Raw genomic sequence first — 8,528 nt, forward strand, 5'->3', positions numbered from 1 at the left:
CAGAACATGTTGTCATCATTATTTCATACCATCAAAGTAAAGCTTGACGGGTAAAAGTAGCAGCATATAATATGATTATATTATATGATTATATTTTATAATTATATCAAATTATTTATATGAACATGTTATTATTTATATTTTGATGATATGATGATGTGATAGCTTGTTAGACGGCACAGGGTAAAACTTGTGAAAGTTGTTATTCGTACCTCTGCCATTATGGTTTCTGCTGCTGCCATGTATACGGGCGTGACCCTTCCTATGACGTAACTACGCACACTCTCTAGCCCAGGGCTATTCAATTACAAATTTAACTGGGCAAAATTTTAAAACTGAGAAATGTAACCAGGTTAGACATGTTCTGCACCCAGTAAGCAGCTGGTAATGTCAAATTTCGAAGAAAGGACCTCCTTTCTTAGTAAGTCTTTTTTGTCGTGCACCTTGAGAAGTTTATTGTTTGGAGGGTGCTCCTTGTTGCTTTTTCAACATCAAATTTTGAGCCAAAACAGATCAATTTGATGAAAAATATGCACTTTTCATTCATATTCTTCCTTTAAAATTTGGCAACATGACTAAAGCACCTTAAAAAGTGCATAAAACAACCCCAACAACCAAGCTGTATTTGAACATAACTTGAGGTAGAAATGATTTTTCACTTGAACAAAAGTTGATAGAATGAAAAATAAAATGAATAAATAATAAATTTGGTCACTGCAATGCAGACAAGACTTTTGCACATGCAACCCTCTTAGAAAATGCCAGGAAATTCTTTGTGCATGTTTGAAAGGGGCTAATGTGTATCCACCATGCTGTCTGATTATGATCACTTCTGGTTCCAAAAAGAAATGTAGCAATGGCCAAAATTGCCAAACTTGCTGCTTTAACATTGTTAACTACAGGGTGACTTTACTGTAACTACGTACTCTTTATATAAACAGTCTGTGGAAAATACAGAAGAAAACATCTTTAGTGCATTTCCTCCCAGCAACAATTATAGAAACCCACCACGAAACATGAAACAGAAGTTTGCTGCCTCTTCTGTTTTATCTGCTTTGGCTTGACGGCTGGTCATTTTTTTCCACTGTGGTTTAACCATATAATATCATCATAACGATAGACCAATCAGATCACTCTTTGATTGTTCCCTCCTACTAGATATGATTCTAATTTGGAGAATCAACTTCTTGTGCAAGCTTATTTTAGTTCCTTCTTCAGTGGACTGACATGGCGATGCTGACTGTACTCGGTTTACTACTGATGCTCGGACTGAGCCGTAAGTAGACATCTAATGCAAACCAAATATTGATTTGAAGAGTTACTTTACTTTTAGCATAGAGAATAACCTCTCCCTTTCTGTTGTCAGATACTGATGATTTTGTCTTTATTTTTATCAGGATCCACAGATGATGAAAAGATTGAGACAAAGGTGGTCAGTGCTGGAAATAATGTGACTTTAACGTGTCCTCGCAAGTTTTCAGGGTCACAGTCAGCACAATTATTCTGGATCAGACTACTCTCTGGAGATGTGATTGAATTTTTGGGAGGAACATATAGCTTTGATCATGCCGGTGTTAACAAAACTCCTCGCATGATATCAAAACAAAAGCATGAAGAATTTGTCCTGACTATCTTTAAAGCAGAGCTTAGCGATACTGGACTGTATGTTTGTGTGAAACAAGAGGAACTTCAACTGACAATTTGGAAAAGAACATTTCTCAGAATAAAAGGTAAAAACAGACAGTAGACTTTCTTAAAGTTTTCTAAAATGTTATCAAATACCTTTTCAGATAAATTTAACTGTTTCATTTCCCACATGAATAAGTACTTTTTAATTTAAATGAGTTGGGTTGAATTTCTGGTGTATTCATTAGGACCAGAGTCTGATATCACCACCATCATTCAAGACCTTTCAGCTGATCCTCACCATCCAGACTTGATGACTCTGCAGTGTTCAGTCTTCTCTGACTCTGAAACTAAAACCTGTCCAGGGAATCACAGAGTGTTCTGGTTCAGATCTGGATCAGCTGAAGCTCATCCCAGCGTAATTTACACTTATGGAAACAGACGTGATGAGTGTGAGGAGAGTCCTGAGACTCAGTCTCCACAGAAATGTGTCTACAGCTTTTCTAAGACCGTCAGCTCTTCTGATGCCAGGACTTATTACTGTGCTGTGGCCACATGTGGACAGATGTTATTTGGAAACGGAACAGAGATCAACATGGACGGTAAGAGCAGGATATTTCAGTGACTCATATTCATGTGAGGAGAAATCACAGGGATGGAGATAGATAGATAGATAGATAAATAGATAGATAGATAGATAGATAGATAGATAGATGAAGTGTTCAATTCTGATTGTTCTATTCAAAGTTTGATAATAAAATAATGTTTTCCAGGGCATGAACGGAGTTCAGAATTTTTTGCATTGGTGACAGCAGTAGTCTGTGTGGTGATTTTTGTGATTGGAAGTTTTGTCTTCATCTGCTGCCGAACTCCAAGAGACAAAAATGAACAAAGCAAAGGTAAGGATTTATTTAACCAAAGCTGAAAATTAAGTTTAGGACCCATGTGACCCAGATGTCATCATTTTTTTCATACCTTTAACGGTTGTGCGGCCAGTTTAGTTTATTCATCCAGTTTACAGAGGCTGTAGTCCTCGAACAGGGACGGTTCTGGGTATAGGTGATCTAGGCGATTGCCCTGATGTGAGCCCTAAATATTCTGAATGAAGCACCAGTGAGAGGTTTTCAACTGTGCTTTCCTCCTCCTCCTACACCCCTTACCCTCACTCACTCTCTCTCTCTCTCTCTCTCTCCCTCTCTCTCTCTCTCTCCCTCTCCAAACGCCTGCCCTGCAACATAAAGAGCAGAGCAGAGTGTCAGAGTGATCAAATATCTCCAGAGAAATGCTGCTTAGTGTTGTTCCAAAACAGCAGTGGGTAACTTGGACATTATTGACAAATGTTCCTGTTTTTGTCATGATTTCTGTCACTAGTGAAAAAAGGCCTATAAATAAGGGAAGCCTAACTTCTGGGCTTTCAGTGTGGCTCTGTACTCTTGTTTTAACAAAGTAATGTGGAAAAATCCTGAGAAAACAGCTGCTTTTCTACATCTGCTTTTGAGCTAATCACTTTAGCGACAGCAGCCACCAACTCAACCCACCTGCAACAATCACAAAGTCATGCTGAAGCAGGTCGTCAAAAGGGAGACAACATCTTTTTCATCATGAAAAGCTTTCAGTGTGTCTCTGTGCTCTTGTTTTAGTAAAGAAATATGGCCCAGTTCTTAAAACTGACGCTACCGGATAGCCATGGCTAATAGCTTCCTGCCCTTAGCTACTGCCTCGTTCTCCTCAAAAGATGCTGATTTGTCCTGTAAAGCAAATTTAAAACACACATTTCAAATTTTCAGCTTCTCAGTATGTTTCATCAAAATATACTGGAGGTGAAACCTCCAGACCCCCTAGTGAAGTCTTACTGGACCCACTGATGTCCTCATACCTCCGCACGTTGAGTCAGCCATGATGACTCAAAAACAGGCGTTGTGGTCTTTGCTACAGATAACAAGACAATGTCAAACTCTCAATAACAGTATTGAATTAAAATATCTCTTTTCTTATCTATGTTCTCTTTATTTTTATAATCCAGCTGCTGTTGCTCTGCAAGATGGCCAGAGAAGTCAACAGGTACAATCCAAAATAAAGCTTAAGCTTTATCTGAAAAATAATAATAATAATAATAATAATAATGATAATAACAATTTAACTTTGTCATCTTTCCATATTCTCAGGAAGAAGAGGAAACTTGGCAGTACTCTACTGTTGTCTTCACCATGAGGCAATCTGACTTTGGTGAAGTTAAAGAAGCAAAGACAGCAGAGAGGAAGAGGAGGCTGCAGAGAAGGCCTTTGGATTAGATTAGAGAAAGAAAAATATGCGTCTCACAAATGTAGTCTGAATTAAATAGCTCATGTCTACAAGTTGTTTATAAGGTGATACGTCCGATTTTATTCTGCATAGGATATTATATTTGCTATGTCTGTTTTTCCATTTGTAAAAAAGTATATGTTTGTTGTGTTCAACTGAGGTTTCTCTGTTTACATCTGTATTTTTCATGTACCAGTTTTTCTTCTAAAGTATTTCCTGATAAATAAAGTCAGATAAAATAATAAAAAAAATCTTTGCATAAACATCACCTCCTTTGCCAACTTTTCCTGACCTGCTTTCTGGGATAAATGTCCCAGCTGCTGAAGTTAAAATATTCAAAAATTAAAAAAAAAAAAAAATCATATGTATACATTCAAATAGTATACACATTTACCAATATATTCATTTAATGTAGAGCTATTCATATATTTACAGACTACAAGAATAATAAAGCTTTTTTGTCCTCTTTTAAACATATCATCCATCATTATCTGCTGTCTTACTCAAGTGATGCCAACCACGATTCTTCCTAAGATTTCCCTCCACAAATCTAAACTATTTTATTTCTATCTATTTTTCTAAACTGAGCTCTTAAATTCCTGTAGTCCCATCAGGCTCCCTTCCTGTCACTGCTGGGCTTTTTGTGCAGCTACAAAACCCAAAGCAAGCGAGAGACTTGGGGAGCAGCAGTGGTGACGTAAAGAGAGGAAGTGTGATTAAGTAGAAGTTAGAAGTAAGGCGTGCAGGAGAGTTATCACTCTGAATGGTGTCAGTGTGGTTTCTCAAGTTAAAGCTGTTTTTAAAGCCTCTGTAGCTTCAAACATAAAAGAAAGATAGTCCTGGACTAGTATCAGAGTCTAGTGCTGATTCGCAGACTGTCTAATGCGATACAACTGAGCTTGCTTCCTGTTAATCATACACTCACCGGCCACTTTATTAGGTACACCTTGCTAGTACCATGTTGGACCCCCTTTTGCCTTCAGAACTGCCTTAATTCTTTGTGGCATAGTTTCAGCAAGGTGTTGGAAATATCCTCAGAGATTTTGGTTCATATTGACGTGATAGCATTAGCAGTTGCTGCAGATTTGTCAGCTGCACATCCATAATGTGAATCTCTCATTCCACCACATCCCAAAACTGCTCTACTGGATTGAGATGTGGTGATTGTGGAGGCCATTGGAGTACAGTTAATTTACTGTCATGTTCAAGAAACCAGTTTAAAATGATTTGAGCTTTGTGACATGGTGCATTATCCTGCTGGAAGTAGCCATCAGAAGATGGGTACACTGTGGTCATAAAGGGATGGACATGGTCAGTAACAATACTCAGGTAGGCTGTGGCATTTAAACAATGCCCAGTTGGTACTAAGGGGCCCAGAATGTGCCAAGAAAATATCCCCCACACCATCACACCAACACCAGCCTGAACCGTTGATACAAGACAGGATAAATGCATGCTTTCATGTTGTAACAGTATTTACATTACATCCTTCAGTAAATTCATTTATTTTTTGTAATATTGCTGATAATAAGTGACAAAGCCATATTTGTCTTTCTATTTAAAGAAAGTACAAAAAACATTACATTTGACTTTTTTGAGATTCAGATGGGTGGAACTAAAGATAAACACCTGTTCATGGTCACATTTCTATTTACAGCCAAACTACTACAGCGCTCCAGTTTCCATACACCCCTAACTACTCAGTGGTGACTGTGAATATGTGTTTGTTTGTGTGCATGTGTTGTGAGTGTGAAATTCCATATAAAATAATGTGCACTGCAAAGCAGTTGTTTGTTTCATGCACCCAGTCTTCTGTGCAAACCTGTGAAAGTTTCAGTTTGTGGTCAGCTATTTGACCTCATGCACACACAAACACTGATAAACATGTTCACAGTCACCACTGACAGCCATGCATGGAAACCTCAGCTTTGTCTTGGTTGGCTGTATAGTCAGAGTCTTTGGCGCTTGAACTCTACAGGGTGAAGGATGATAGAGGGCTGTTTACCCTGAGTGGCAGCAAGATGTGAAGCAGGGGTTTGGTGAGGATTGATAGTGATGTCATCCGAGGCTGGAGAGGTGAGACTTAAAGAGCTACAGCTACATTATTGACTCACATAAAAAACACACATCAAACTGACCCCATAACATTTTACCATTAATTGATTTAATAGATCAATCATGGTCAATATCATTAAAAAAAAAAAAAAAAAAACTTCTTAAATATCACAGTGAAAACAGATTTCTATACATGCATATCACTTAAATACAATTATGTAATATTTCATAAGGGATAGCATCAATATTCACCCTCTTTATGTCAGTGTTCAGTAGATGCACCTCTGGCTGTAATCACAGCACTGAGTCTGTGTGGATAGGTCTCAATCAGGCTTGCACATCTGGACACTGAAATTTTACTCCATTCTTCCTTGCAAAACTGCTCAAGCTCTGTCAGGTTGCACAGGATAAACAGCCCTTTTAAAGGTCAGTCACAGATTCTCTATTGGTTTGAGGTCCTGAATTTAACTCCGCAACTCCAGAACATTCACCTTGTCGTTTTTTAACCATTTCTGTGTAGCTTTCGTTGTATGCTTCTGGTCATTGTCTTATTAGAAAATAAATCTTCTCCCAAGATGTAGTTCTCTTGTAGACTGAATAAAACTCTCCTCCAGGATTTTCTAATACTTGCCACCACCGTGCTTTACAGTGGGGATGGTGTGGTGTGGCGATGTGCAGTGTTTGGTGTCCGCCATAAACGATATCTTGTCTGATGACCAAAAGGCAACATTTTGGTCTCAACAGACCAAAGAACTTTCTTCTACTTGACCACGAAGTTTCCCCACATGCCTTTTGGTGATTTAATCTTAGTTTTCTTCAACAGTGGCTTTCCCTTTGCCATTCTCCCATAAAGCTTTGACTGGTGAAGAACCTGGCCAACAGTTGTTGTATGTACACCGCGTTCCACATTATTATGCAAACGACGTTTTTCTCTGATTTTCTAAATATAAATGCAAATGACAGTCATAATATTTTTCAAGTCATCAACAGTTAGAGTATAATTCAAATATTTTTTAACAAACTTCATAATGATAACTACTATTTTTTAAAAATAAAAACTTCAAAATGCACTTTTCCACATGTTCCACATTATTAAGCAGGCCACAGGTTTCAGCAATATGGGAAAGAAAAAGGATCTCTCTGCTGCTGAAAAGTGTCAAATAGTGTAATGTCTTGGACAAGGAATGAAAACATTTGATATTTCAGGAAAAATTAAGCATGATCATCATACTGTGAAGAAATTGTGTCTGATTCAGAACACAGACGGGTTTGTGCAGATAAAGACATAATGAGGAAAGTTTCTGACGGACAAATACATCAGATTAAGAGAGCAGATGCTAAAATGCAAGTAAACAAGTATTTGAAGCTGCTGGTGCCTCTGGAGTCCCACCAACCTCAAGGTGTAGGATCCTCCAGAGGCTTGCAGTCATGTATAAACCTACTATTCAGCCACCCCTCACCAATGCTCACAAGCAGAAATGGTTGCAGTGGACCCAGAAATACATTAAGACTCATTTTCAAACAGTCTTGTTGACTGATGAGTGCCGTGCAACCCTGGATGGTCCAGACGGAGGAGTAGTGGATGGTTGGTGGATGGCCACCATGTCCCAATGAGGCCGGGACGTCAACAGGGAGGGGGCGGAGTCATGTTTGGGCCGGAATCATGAGGAGAGAGCTGATAGGCCCCTTTAGGGTCCCTGAAGGTGTGAAAATGACCTCGGCAAAGTATATAGAGTTTCTGACTGACCACTTTCTTCCATGGTACAAAAAGAAGCGCAGCGCCTTCTGTAGCAAAATTTTCTTCAAGCATGACAATGCTCCATCTCATGCTGCAAAAAATCCCTCTGTGTCATTGGCTGCGATGGGCATAAAAGGAGAGAAACTCATGGTGTGGCCCCCATCCTCCCCTGACCTCAACCCTACTGAGAACCTTTGGAGCATCCTCAAGCTAAAGATCTATGAGGGTGGGAGGCAGTTCACATCAAAACAGCAGCTCTGGGAGGATATTCTGACATCCTGCAAAGAAATTCATGCAGAAACTCTCCAAAAACTCACAAGTTCAATGGATGCAAGAATAGTGAAGGTGATATCAAAGAAGGACTCCTATGTTAACATGGAACTTGTCCTGTTAAGATGGTTTTGATTGAAATAGCTTTGATTTCTGTAAATATGACCCCCTGATGCTGCAATTTCTACAAATGACCATTTTCAGTTCTTTACAACCTATAAAATGTTTAAAAAGCTGTTGTGCTTCATAATGTGGAACAGCTGTGCATTTTGAGGTTTTTATTTTTTTTTAAATAAATTTTGTCATTATGAAGTTTGTTCAGAAACATTTGAATTATGCTCTAATGCCTGATGACTTGAAAAATATTCTGTCATTTGCAATAATATTTAGGAAAATCAGAGAAAAATATCATTTGCATAATAATGTGGAACGCGGTGTAGTCTCTCCCATCTCAGCTGCTGAAGCTTGTAACTTCTTCAGAGTAGTCATATGAGTCCTCTCTCACTCGTCTCCTTCTTGCACGCTCACTCAGTTTGTA

The sequence above is a fragment of the Cheilinus undulatus genome, linkage group 10 (genome assembly GCF_018320785.1).
Source record: "Cheilinus undulatus linkage group 10, ASM1832078v1, whole genome shotgun sequence".
In the NCBI taxonomy this organism is placed as follows: Eukaryota; Metazoa; Chordata; class Actinopteri; order Labriformes; family Labridae; genus Cheilinus; species Cheilinus undulatus.